Below are 13,320 nucleotides of genomic sequence, written 5' to 3' on the forward strand. Positions count from 1 at the left end.
CACGGCAAGTGACAGGGACAGTCTCTGGGTAAAAGGACGGGTACTCACGGCAAGTGACAGGGACAGTCTCTGGGTAGAAGGACAGCAGGCAGGTGGCTGGTGAGCACTCCCAGGTGAGCGGGCGAGAGTCTCTGGACGGGCAGGTGGTCACGGCAAGTGACGGCAGAGCCTCCAGGTAGGCTAGCAGACAGGTAGCAGGTGAGCGCTCCCAGGTGAGCAGGCAAGAGTCTCTGGACAGGCAGGTGGTCACGGCAAGTGACGGCAGGGCCTCCAGGTAGGCTAGCAGACAGGTAGCAGATGAGCGCTCCCAGGTGAGCAGGCGAGAGTCTCTGGACAGGCAGATGGTCACGGCAAGTGACGGCGGAGCCTCCAGGTAGGCTAGCAGGCAGGTAGCAGATGAGCGCTCCCAGGTGAGCGAGCAGGCTGGTCCATAGACAGACTGACAGGTGTAGGAAAGCAGACCGTCAGACCGCAGGCTTGCAAGCAGGTAAACGGATATCAGGCAGGTATCAAGCAGGAATCAGGCAGGTAACAGGCAGGAATCCGGCAGGTGACTGGCAGGTAACAAGCAGGAATCTGGCAGGTGACTGGCTGGTAACTGGTAACGGGACCTGAGGGCTGAAGCAGAGTGAAGGCTTTGCAACAACATTACTCGGGCACCTCCATTTTGGAGGAGGTGCCTTAAATATGGGAGGTCCTCCGGCAATTGGCCGGGGACTCCTTAGGACGGCGCGCGCGGTCCCTTTAAGAGAGGGGGAGCGCGCGCGCGCCCTAAGCACACTGCCGGGGAAGGAGCGCGTGCCGGAAGCAGCGGGGAGAGAAGCGCTAGAGGACGCCGCGCCAGGAGCGGGGAGGTGAGAGGGACGGCATCTCTGCCTAGTACGGGGCAGAGACGCCGATGCTACAGTACCCCCCCCCCTTTAGGCCCCCTCTTTTTTTGGCCAGAAAGAAATTTTTCAAGGAGAAGCGGGGCGTTGATGTTCTCCCTGGGTTCCCAAGTTCTCTCCTCAGGACCAAACCCCTTCCAATCTACCAGAAAAAAGGTCTTTCCTCTTACCCTCTTGGAGGCCAGAATACTCTTCTACCTCAAAGGCGTCATCAGCGGAAACCGGAGCAGGAGGGGTACCTGGATTATTGGAAAAAGAGTTAAAGACAACGGGTTTGAGGAGAGATACGTGGAAGGAGTTGGGAATCCGTAGGGTGGCCGGGAGTTTTAATTTGTAGGCCACAGGGTTAATTTGCCTGAGGACTTCGAAGGGACCGATGAATCGAGGGCCCAACTTGAAGGAAGGTACTTTGAGCCGCACATGTTTGGACGAGAGCCAAACCTTGTCTCCCGGACGGAATTGAGGCGGATCCAGACGTCTCTTATCAGCATATCTCTTCATCCGCTCAGAGGACAGAAGAAGAGCGGACCTGGTACTCTCCCAAATAGTAGAAAATTCGCTGACAAGAGACTCCGCAGCAGGGTTGTCCACAGAAACGGAGACAGGGAGCGGAATCCGGAGGTGCTGGCCATAGACAATAAAGAACGGGGACTTGGAAGAGGATTCGCTCTCGTGGTTATTATAAGAGAACTCGGCCCAAGGAAGGAGGTCCACCCAATCAGAATGGTGGGCATTAACAAAGTGCCGGAGATAGCTGGTAAGGATCTGATTGATCCGCTCCACTTGACCATTGGACTGAGGGTGGTAAGCGGAGAAGTCCAGGGTGACGTCCAGCAGTTTACATGTGGCTCTCCAGAAGCGTGAGGTAAACTGAGCCCCTCGATCCGACACGATGTGGAGGGGTAGGCCATGGAGACGGAAGATATGGCGAATAAAGTCCTTAGCCAGCTCAGGTGCAGACGGAAGACCAGGCAGGGGAATGAAGTGGGCCATTTTAGAGAAGCGGTCCGCGACCACCCAAATGACAGTACACCCGGCAGAGACAGGAAGATCGGTAATGAAGTCCATAGCGATGTGTTGCCACGGGGCAACAGGTATGGGAAGCGGCAGGAGATGACCAGCTGGTAAGTGTCTGGGAATTTTGTTGCGGCCACAAGATGAACAGGCAGAGACGAAGTCTACCACATCCTTACGCAGGGTAGACCACCAGTAATGCCGGGAAATGAGTAGGAAGGTCTTCTTTTGGCCGGCATGGCCAGCTAGTTTAGAAGAATGACCCCAGCGAAGAACCCTCTCACGGTCTGGAGGAGCCACGAACGTCTTGCCGGGTGGAAGACGAGTCAAATCCAAGGGGGCCACATTCATCACCTTGGAGGGGTCGATAATGTGCATAGGCTCCTCCTCTTGGTCGGAGGACAGGAAGGATCGGGACAAGGCATCAACTTTGACATTTTTGTCCGCCGGGCGGAAATGAAGGATGAAATCGAAGCGGGCAAAGAACAAAGACCACCGGGCTTGACATGGATTAAGTCTCTGGGCATTTTGGAGATATGCCAGGTTCTTGTGATCCGTATAGATGATCACCGGGTATAGAGCCCCTTCAAGCAGGTAACGCCACTCCTCCAGCGCCAATTTAACGGCAAGCAGTTCTCGGTCTCCTATGGAGTAATTGTGCTCAGAGGAGGAGAAGATTTTAGAGAAAAAGCCGCAGGTTACCATTCTCTCGGAGGAAGACTTCTGGGTGAGCACCGCTCCGGCTCCAGAGGAGGAGGCATCAGCCTCCAGGTAGAACTGTTTGTTGCAGTCCGGACGGTGCAGCACAGGGGCAGAGGAGAAGGCTTGTTTCAGGGAAAGGAAGGCCTCCTCAGCTTCGGATGACCATACCTTGGGATTTGCTCCCTTACGGGTGAGCGCAGATATGGGCGCAGTCCGTGACGAGAAGTGAGGAATGAAGAGACGATAGTAATTAGCGAAGCCCAGGAATCGCTGTATCGCCTTCAAGCCCTCCGGACGGGGCCACTTTAGGACAGCAGAGAGCTTCTCGGGATCCATTCGCAAGCCTGTCTGGGAGATAACATAGCCCAAGAAAGGAAGAAAGGTCTGCTCAAAAAGGCACTTCTCGTATTTAGCATAGAGGTGGTTCTGCCTGAGCCTAAGCAGGACCTGACGAACATCCCTCCGGTGTGTGGGAAGATCCGGAGAGAAGACCAAGATGTCGTCCAGGTATACCACCACGCAGGAGTAAAGAAGGTCACGGAAGATGTCGTTGACCAGTTCTTGGAAGACGGCGGGAGCATTGCAGAGACCGAAGGGCATCACACGGTACTCATAATGTCCGTCCCGGGTATTAAATGCTGTTTTCCACTCGTCTCCCTGACGGATACGGACCAGGTTATAAGCTCCACGTAGATCCAGCTTGGAGAAGATCCTGGCGCCTTTAAGACAATCAAATAACTCAGAGATGAGCGGAAGGGGGTATTTATTTTTAACCGTGATCAGATTGAGTCCTCTATAGTCAATACAGGGGCGTAGCGAGCCGTCTTTCTTATTGACAAAGAAGAATCCGGCTCCAGCCGGGGAGGTAGATTTCCGGATAAATCCCCTAGCCAGATTCTCTTCAATGTACTCAGACATGGCCCTGGTCTCGGCTGCAGACAACGGGTAGATACGCCCACGGGGAGGAGTGGTGCCAGGTACCAGGTCGATCGGGCAGTCATATGGCCTATGGGGTGGCAACGTCTCTGCTTCCTTCTTACCGAAGACATCCGCATAGGGCCAGTAAGGAGCCGGGAGACCTGGTAAATTAGCTGGAGTAGGCGGAAGGCGAACTGGGCGGACCGGAACCAGGCAGGTCCTATGGCAGTCTGGACCCCATCGGAGTACTTCACCGGATCGCCAGTTCAATACGGGTTCGTGTGTCTGGAGCCAAGGTAGACCTAGCAACAGGGAGTGAGAAAGTCCGGACAACACATGGAATGAGATTTCCTCAGAGTGCAGCATTCCCACCTGCAGGGTTATGGGTTCAGTGACGAGCAGGATGGTCTCCGAGAGAAGTCTTCCATCCACGGAGGCGACTGATAATGGCTCAGCCAGGGACTTGGTGGGAATATGGTATCTCTCTACCAGAGACTGGGAGATGAGGTTTCCAGCAGCTCCAGAATCCAGGTGGGCAAGTTCAAAGTGACGGTTTTCTCCCCAAGCAATAGAGACCGGTAAAGTCAGAGACGGAGAGGGCTTACTTTTGTCTAGGACGACCTCTCCGAGCGGTCCTAGACACTGGCGTTTCCCGGCTTCTCCGGGCAGGAACGGATGAAGTGCTCCATACTGCCACAATAGAAACAGCTTCCCTCGGCTCTGCGAGATTCTTGGCGAGATTTGACCATCTTGGTCTGGTCGATCTGCATAGGTTCAGGCGAGGGCGCTCGCGGAGTGACTGATTGAGAGGCAGGTCTCAGGGAAGTAGGAGCAGAGCAAGAAAAGTCTTTCTCCCAGGTAGTCTCTTTGGCACGTTCTTGGAACCGGATGCCAATGCGGGTAGCTAGTGACACCAGGTCATCCAGAGTGGTAGGAATGTCCCGACCAGCTAACTCGTCCTTAATCCGACCGGAAAGACCCTCCCAGAAGACGGACACCAGAGCCTCATTTTCCCAGGCAAGCTCAAAAGCGAGGGTGCGGAACCATATGGCATATTGGCCCACGGTGAGACTCCCTTGGCAGAGACGTAGCAGTGAGGAGGCAGAAGAGGTTTTCCGTCCAGGTTCATCGAAGACTTTCCGGAAAGCAGCGAGGAAAGACGGCAGGTCGGACACCAGGGGATCCCCTCTCTCCCACAGGGGATTTAGCCATGCCAGTGCCTCCCCAGTAAGATGGGACATGATGAAGGCCACCTTGGCTCGGTCGGAGATGAACTGGTATGCCAATAGCTCAAAGTGCAGGGTGCACTGGTTTATGAAACCCCGAGCTAAAGTAGGTTCGCCGGCAAAGCGTGGAGGTGCCAGAAGCCGAGGTCCATAGTCGGGTACCATGAAGGGACTGGATTGCGGTACCGCAGGAATGGGCATGGCTGGACCAGAGGTAGACATAGACAAGTCACACAATGCGCCTAGACGAGAGTTAACGGACCGTAGATAGGACAGTACCACCTCCTGCTGAGTTTTCTGACGTAAGACTTCCTGGTGCAGATCGGAGATCTGGGGGCCACCGGGTTCCATAGCCCGAGCAAACTGTAACCGGTCTGGAAGGTGGAACCTCTGTGCAACTATACAAGGGGGCAGTCCATGTAAGGAAGCGGGTGGCTCCCAGGGAAGACGGGCAGGTAGTCACGGCAAGTGACAGGGACAGTCTCTGGGTAGAGGGGCAGGTAGTCATGGCAAGTGACAGGGACAGTCTCTGGGTAAAAGGACGGGTACTCACGGCAAGTGACAGGGACAGTCTCTGGGTAGAAGGACAGCAGGCAGGTGGCTGGTGAGCGCTCCCAGGTGAGCTGGCGAGAGTCTCTGGACGGGCAGGTGGTCACGGCAAGTGACGGCAGAGCCTCCAGGTAGGCTAGCAGACAGGTAGCAGGTGAGCGCTCCCAGGTGAGCAGGCAAGAGTCTCTGGACAGGCAGGTGGTCACAGCAAGTGACGGCAGGGCCTCCAGGTAGGCTAGCAGACAGGTAGCAGATGAGCGCTCCCAGGTGAGCAGGCGAGAGTCTCTGGACAGGCAGGTGGTCACGGCAAGTGACAGCGGAGCCTCCAGGTAGGCTAGCAGGCAGGTAGCAGATGAGCGCTCCCAGGTGAGCGAGCAGGCTGGTCCATAGACAGACTGACAGGTGTAGGAAAGCAGACCGTCGGACCGCAGGCTTGCAAGCAGGTAAACGGATATCAGGCAGGTATCAAGCTGGAATCAGGCAGGTAACTGGCAGGTAACAGGCAGGAATCCGGCAGGTGACTGGCAGGTAACAAGCAGGAATCTGGCAGGTGACTGGCTGGTAACTGGTAACGGGACCTGAGGGCTGAAGCAGAGTGAAGGCTTTGCAACAACATTGCTCGGGCACCTCCATTTTGGAGGAGGTGCCTTAAATATGGGAGGTCCTCCGGCAATTGGCCGGGGACTCCTTAGGACGGCGCGCGCGGTCCCTTTAAGAGAGGGGGAGCGCGCGCGCGCCCTAAGCACACTGCCGGGGAAGGAGCGCGTGCCGGAAGCAGCGGGGAGAGAAGCGCTGGAGGACGCCGCGCCAGGAGCGGGGAGGTGAGAGGGACGGCGTCTCTGCCTAGTACGGGGCAGAGACGCCGATGCTACACAAAGACTCTGCAAAAACACTAGTGCATGCCCTCATCATATCCCGCCTCGACTACTGCAACCTCCAGCTCCGTGGCCTCCCTTCCAACACTCTTGCGCCTCTCCAATCTATCCTAAACTCTGCTGCTCGACTAATCCACCTGTCCCCCCGCTATTCCCCGGCCTCTCCTCTCTGTCAATCTCTTCACTGGCTCCCCATTGCCCAGAGAATCCAGTTCAAAACTCTAACCATGGCATACAAAGCCATCCACAACCTGTCTCCCCCATACATCTGTGACCTAGTCTCCCGGTACTTACCTGCACGCAACCTCCGATCCTCACAAGATCTCCTTCTCTACTCCCCTCTTATCTCCTCCTCCCACAATCGTATACAAGATTTCTCCCGTGCATCCCCCCTACTCTGGAACTCTCTACCCCAACACATCAGACTCTCGCCGACCGTGGAAACCTTCAAAAGAAACCTGAAGACGTACCTCTTCCGACAAGCCTACAACCTGCAGTAACCACCGCTGCACGACCAGCTCTACCCTCACCTAATGTATCCTCACCCATCCCTTCTAGAATGTGAGCCCTCGCGGGCAGGGTCCTCACTCCTCCTGTACCAGTCGCTGACTCGTTTTGTTAAGATTATGTAAATGCTTCTGTTATGTATATCCCTATCACATGTAAAGCGCCATGGAATAAATGGCGATATAATAATAAATACTAATAATAATAATAAGTTTATCCGAGTCACCCGCCTCAGAAATCGCCGGTTAATAGCAGCTCAGATTAGAGACCAGGTCAATGCCACACAGAGTTCTAGCAGCAGACACATCTCTACAACAACTGTTAAGAGGAGACTTTGTGCAGCAGGCCTTCATGGTAAAATAGCTGCTAGGAAACTACTGCTAAGGACAGGCAACAAGCACAAGAGACTTGTTTGGGCTAAAGAACACAAGGAATGGACATTAGACCAGTGGAAATCTGTGCTTTGGTCTGATGAGTCCAAATTTGAGATCTTTGGTTCCAACCGCTGTGTCTTTGTGCGACGCAGAAAAGGTGAACGGATGGACTCTACATGCCTGGTTCCCACCGTGAAGCATGGAGGAGGTGTGATGGTGTGCTTTGCTGGTGACACTGTTGGGGATTTATTCAAAATTGAAGGCATACTGAACCAGCATGGCTACCACAGCATCTTGCAGCGGCATGCTATTCCATCCGGTTTGCGTTTAGTTGGACCATCATTTATTTTTCAACAGGACAATGACCCCAAACACACCTCCAGGCTGTGTAAGGGCTATTTAACCAAGAAGGAGAGTGATGTGGTGCTATGCCAGATGACCTGGCCTCTACAGTCACCAGACCTAAACCCAATCGAGATGGTTTGGGGTGAGCTGGACCGCAGAGTGAAGGCAAAAGGGCCAACAAGTGCTAAGCATCTCTGGGAACTCCTTCAAGATTGTTGGAAGACCATTTCCGGTGACTACCTCTTGAAGCTCATCAAGAGAATGCCAAGAGTGTGCAAAGCAGTCATCAAAGCAAAAGGTGGCTACTTTGAAGAACCTAGAATATAAGACATATTTTCAGTTGTTTCACACTTTTTTGTTAAGTATATAATTCCACATGTGTTAATTCATAGTTTTGATGCCTTCAGTGTGAATGTACAATTTTTATAGTCATGAAAATACAGAATAATCTTTAAATGAGAAGGTGTGTCCAAACTTTTGGTCTGTACTGTATGTATGACATGTATAGTTTGTGTCTTTTCATATTGCTTGTGTATGAGGCGTGATGTATGTATGTATTTTATATTGTTTTTTGATCTTTGGATATAAAAATATTACATTCTTGTTATTGTACATGGGGGACATGGGTATGTATGTGTGACATTTGTCTATCTATCTATCTATCTATCTATCTATCTATCTATCTATCTATCTACTCCATAGTGTTTCGATATGGCAATTGGCACAAATGTTCATTAAATGGTTTGTCCACTTTCATTTGTTTTTATGGGACAGACTTCCTCTGTGAAAAAACAAAAATAACAAAAAAGAAAACTGTCTTAAGCCGAATTCAGACGTCCATTTATCACAGTCTCAATGACTGTGATGCACGGACTGGCTGCAGGTCTCATGACTCAAACTCAACAGCCTCATATATGTCTATGAGGATATCAAATTCGGACGAGGTCAGAGTTAAGGTCCATTTACACTGCACAATTATCATGAATGATCATTCCTAGGAACGCTCGTATCATGATTAACCGTACAGTGTAAAAAGTCTGACAATCACCTGATGAACGACCAAAAGGCTCGGTCGTCTGGTGAAATGATCTTTTGTGCTGCACAAAAGATCATGGCTATTGGCAGCTCATCGTCCTGTATAAAAAGGCCCTGCACTGCCGAGAATAATGGCAGCCTGTGCTCTCTGATCTATTACAGGTCGTTCAGTGCTCATTAGAAGTATAGTTGTCAGGTGTAAGTGCACCTCTATACATAGTTATGTTAGTGGAGTAATAGCAATTGACTTATGAATACTGCCTGGAAATCATGGTTACTATGGTAATAAATCAGGGAGGCATGAATCATGAAACAGCCCATAATGATGTTTAATTTAAAGTAAACCTATCAGGTGACTTGTGCTGCCAAAACCATGGGCAGCATGAGTCAGAGACTGGCTGCATGTTTGCAGATAGTTATTTTATTCTCTGAAATGCTCTGGTGTTTTAAAAAGAGTATGCTCTAAAGATCCAGCGATAGGCCATAGCTAGAAACCCGGCTAATCTAGTGCTGTTCCCCAGCCGGCTCTTCTCAGGTCTTCTCCTGGTGATTGATTGGTCTCTCCTTCATGTGTGCACATAGCGCGAGACCTGTCAACCACCTGGAAAGAACCGTCCAGGGGCAGCAGCAGACTTGTCTCATATCTGGCTATGGTCCCCAGCCAGATTTTTAAAGTATATTTTCTCTGAAATGCACCATCATTTCAGAGTAGAATAAACAGTGGCATGTAAAAGTTTTGGCACCCCTGGTCAAAATTACTGTTATTGTGAACAGTTAAGCAAGTTGAAGATGATCTCTAAAAGGGTTAAAGATAAAGATGACACATTTCCTTTGTATTTTAGGCTATATTTTTTTTTCCATCTTTTACATTTTAAAAATTAATAGAAGGAAAATGGGCCAATGCAAAAGTTTTTTCACCCTGCATGGTTAGTATCTAGTTGCACCTCCTTTTGTAAGTATCACAGCTTGCAAACACTTTTTGTAGCCAGACTTGAGTCTATGAATTCTTGTTTGAGGGATTTTCATCCATTCTTCCTTTTTAAAATTATTCCAGTTCTGTGAGATTCTTGGGTCGTCTTGCATGCACTGCTATTTTGAGGTCTAACCACAGATTTTCAATGATGTGCAGATCAGGGGACTGTGAGTGCCATTGTAAAATTTTCAGCTTCAGCCTTTTGTGGTAGTCTGTTATGGATTTTCACATGTGTTTAGGATAATTATCTATTTGTAGAAGCCATCCTCTTTTCATCTTCAGCTTTTTTACAGATGGTGTCATGTTTGCATCAAGAATTTGTTGAAATTTCATTGAATCCATTCTTCCCTCTACCCGTGAAATGTTCCTTGTGCCATTGGCTGCAACCCAACACCAAAGCATGATTGATCCACCCCCATGCTTAATGGTTGGCGAGATGTTCTTTTCCTGAAATTCTGTGCCCTTTTTTCTCCACATATACCTTTGATTATTGTGACCAAAGAGTTCTATTTTAACCTCAACGGTTCACAGGACTTGTTTCCAAAATGCATCAGGTTTGTTTAGAAGTCCTTTTGCATACTTCTGATGTTGAATTTTATGGTGAGGGTGCAGGAGAGATTTTCTTCTGATGACTTTTCCATGAAGGCCATATTTGTGCAGGTGCCTCTGAACAGTAGAACAATGTACCACAACTCCAGAGTCTGCTAAATCTTTCTGAAGGTCTTTTTCATTCAAGCAGGGCTTCTGATTTGCCTCTCTAGCAATCCTACGAGCATCTGTCACTGAAATTTTGCTTGGTCTTCCAGATCTTATCTTGACCTTCGCTGTTCCTGTTAACTGCCATTTCTTAATTACATTTTGAACTGAGGAAAGGGCAACTTGAAAACGCTTTGCTATCTTCTTATAGCCCTCTCCTGCTTTGTGGGCCTCCACGATTTTAATTTTCAGAGTGCTAAGCAGCTACTTAGAAGAACCCATGGCTGCTGCTTTTTGGCACATGGTTAGAGGAGGCTGGGTTTTTATAAACCTGGGAAATTTGCATCACCTGGCCTTTCCTAACGATGATAGTGAACAGGCTAATTAAGGTCACTGCGTCCCCAGTCACGTTCACGCTAACGTCAACTGCTGGCCTCTCATTGGGCAGCAGCGTGTATTGCCGCTCACGGACCCGAGTAGTCTCTGCGCTGCAATACACTTCAGCTTAATGTGCGTCCTAGCATGCACAACATCGCCTTTAATTCATTGTCTATAGGACTGCCCAAAATAGCCAAGAACAGCGTTCCACTAGTTTTGGCAGTTTATTGGCGATGAATGGAGCAGTGGTCAATCATGCGTACTGCCGCTCCATTCATTTTTAATGGGTGTGCCGAAGACCAGCTGAGCACAGCACTCTGGTATCTCCAGCAGTCTCATAGAGAATGAATGGTGCAGCAGTGCACATATTGATCATCGCTCCATTCACACAGGGCTCTTCAGAGTCCAAGTTCTCGTGATCCCAACAGTTGGGAAGTTATCACCTATCCCGTGAAAGGGGATAACTTCAAAGCTTGGTACAACCACTTTGCAAGTTTTTTGGTTTGTGGCCACTTAATTCTAAGGTCAGGGACATTCTAAAAGCTGACCCATAAAGCATTTTGGCATTTTGTAGTGACATTTCTTTCCCCATTTTCTAACGGAAACAATGTTAGAACTGTATACAAAATAATATGGAGATGTTTGATAGATACCGCAGTCCCTAGATTATGAGAATGCTCTGCCAGATGTATACAGCAGTGACCATCACTACATGAGACCGTGATCATCATGAACATAGGCTCTTACAATCGGGTCCACTGGATTCTTTCGAATTATTAGTGTACAATGTAATTTAATATTGGTTTAGAATTACCTCTGTTCATTGGTATAAGGTATATTTATGTTTTCATGTATAAATAGCGAGTTCTGAACATTACGTATATCAACAGTTTCTATTATTAATTTGCGCTATTGCAAATTATGTTCTCTGCCTTGCCTAAATATACTCCTCAAAAATACCAAAAGGAGCATTTTACCCTTCTGTAAAAAGAATGTAGTCCGACCTTTGCCTGAAGTCATAGTCTCTATAGTCCTAGTCATTTGTCCCTTCTTATTTACTAACATGCATTTGTTGCATTGGTAAGAAGTTGGAGACAGATGTATGGACTCTGCATGATCAAGCCACAAAGGGTTTATAGTCTGTTACTATGGAGACACATTGTTCTGCAAAGTAGCTGTAGACCCAAAACAATAGATCCTAATTTAAAGCGATAAAACTATTTGCAGAGCTTCTTAATTAATCCAGCTTTTGCTGGCAGCTTTACTAAAATGTTGCATATTTGGGCCATACCGTACCAAAACTATTTCCATGTACTTCCAATTTTACACATCTCACAGGTCTTTTTTTAACCCCTGGAAAAAATTATGGTGAAGTTAGAAAATGTTACCTTTATAAGCAGAACTATTACGACATTGGGGTCAGTAAACGAGACGCAATTAGTATGGCACTGGTAGTGTGAATTAATATGTTTTCAAGGACGAACATCACTTTTTCTTAATTCTGTAGCTAAAGTGGATCTTTTAATCCATGATTCACCAAGACCTTTAGAGTATAAAGAGGCTGATCTTAATAGGAGCAGTCATTAGTGATCAATAAAGACTGTGCAATTCACTAATGAGAAATTCCTTGACACCCGCTTTCCAATTACTTCAAGGAAAGCAGAGAGTGTACCTATTAACACTCATGTATCATCACTTAGGAGTGGGTGAAAATTACAGAAGTGGTGACGTGTTTCTATTATACTTTTCCTCTGATTGTTCCACTCCTGGTTTTGGCTTATAAATACTGAGATAAAAACTCCCTAAATACTCAACGTGTGCACGGGGCCTTATTGGCATCCTCTAGAGATGTAGAGCACACATGCAGACGGATAAGTGGAAGCTCTTGAGCTCCAGTGTAAGATCTGTAACAGGGCCACCACCTACTTGCTATGTTCCATTTATAATACTGCTGTGTAAGAGGAGCATGTGGGGTCCTGCATGCACTAGGGCCCAGGTGTAACCGCTCCACTTCTACCCCTTACGGCTACATCTTAGGTCTCCTACAGACGACCATATTTCCGGTCCAAGTGAAATGCGACAAAACATCGGATCTCACTCGTACCAATGTTATTCTATGGAGCCGTGCACATGTCTGATTTTCTCCCTCGGACAGGGTCTGTCCGAGGAAACAGTCGCTAATTGCCCGAGTTTGATCCAATTCAGATTGCACTCAGCCATGTAAGTCAATGAGTCCGTGGAAAAAATGATACTGCACTCGAATGACATCCAATTTTCACGGACTGACAGCATGGAGAACATGTCGAAATTTCTTTTTTCCCATCTTCTCCTCATCTAAGAAAATCGGATCACACTGTGATCAAACTCTTGGGAGTGTGATTAGCATAATCGGACCCATTTTCTCGGTTTAGAGAAAATATGGTCGCGTAACCCTAGCCTCAGGGGCAGACATATCATTGGTGCAACCTGTGCAGGCGCACAGGGGCCCAGGAGGTAAGGGGGCCCATTTCTACATCCAAAGCAGATGCATTTTCAGGAGCTCTTTGGCTGCAAAGGGCCCATATGTTGTTCTTGCACAGAGGTCCTTTTCTGTCTGTGTCCACCAGTGTCTAGCCTTATATGTATTGGTTGCCATTCACCATTTATTCATGCGACGCAGCATGCAATATTTTTATATAGAAAAATATCCCCTGACTGAAAAGGCAGAATTTCCTTTTTTTTTGTTTAGTACTTACTCAGAATGTTATCCATCTGACTGACCTTTCCAGCCCCTCGCAGCTCTCTAGCTTACATGCAAGGTCAGTGGTGACATTTTCTAGTGTATTTACAAAACTAAATCAA

The 13,320-nt window shown here is 48.6% G+C and overlaps 1 protein-coding gene across 2 annotated transcripts in view; it reads left to right on the forward strand.

The window, feature by feature from the left end:
• Window positions 1-13,320, forward strand: part of CAMKK1 (calcium/calmodulin dependent protein kinase kinase 1) — a 422,153-nt gene that overhangs the window by 301,130 nt on the left and 107,703 nt on the right. The gene's annotated exons all lie outside the window — the stretch shown is intronic.

The sequence above is a fragment of the Phyllobates terribilis genome, unplaced genomic scaffold (genome assembly GCF_046119375.1).
Source record: "Phyllobates terribilis strain yellow unplaced genomic scaffold, ASM4611937v1 Scaffold_2__4_contigs__length_985480577, whole genome shotgun sequence".
Lineage (NCBI taxonomy): Eukaryota > Metazoa > Chordata > Amphibia > Anura > Dendrobatidae > Phyllobates > Phyllobates terribilis.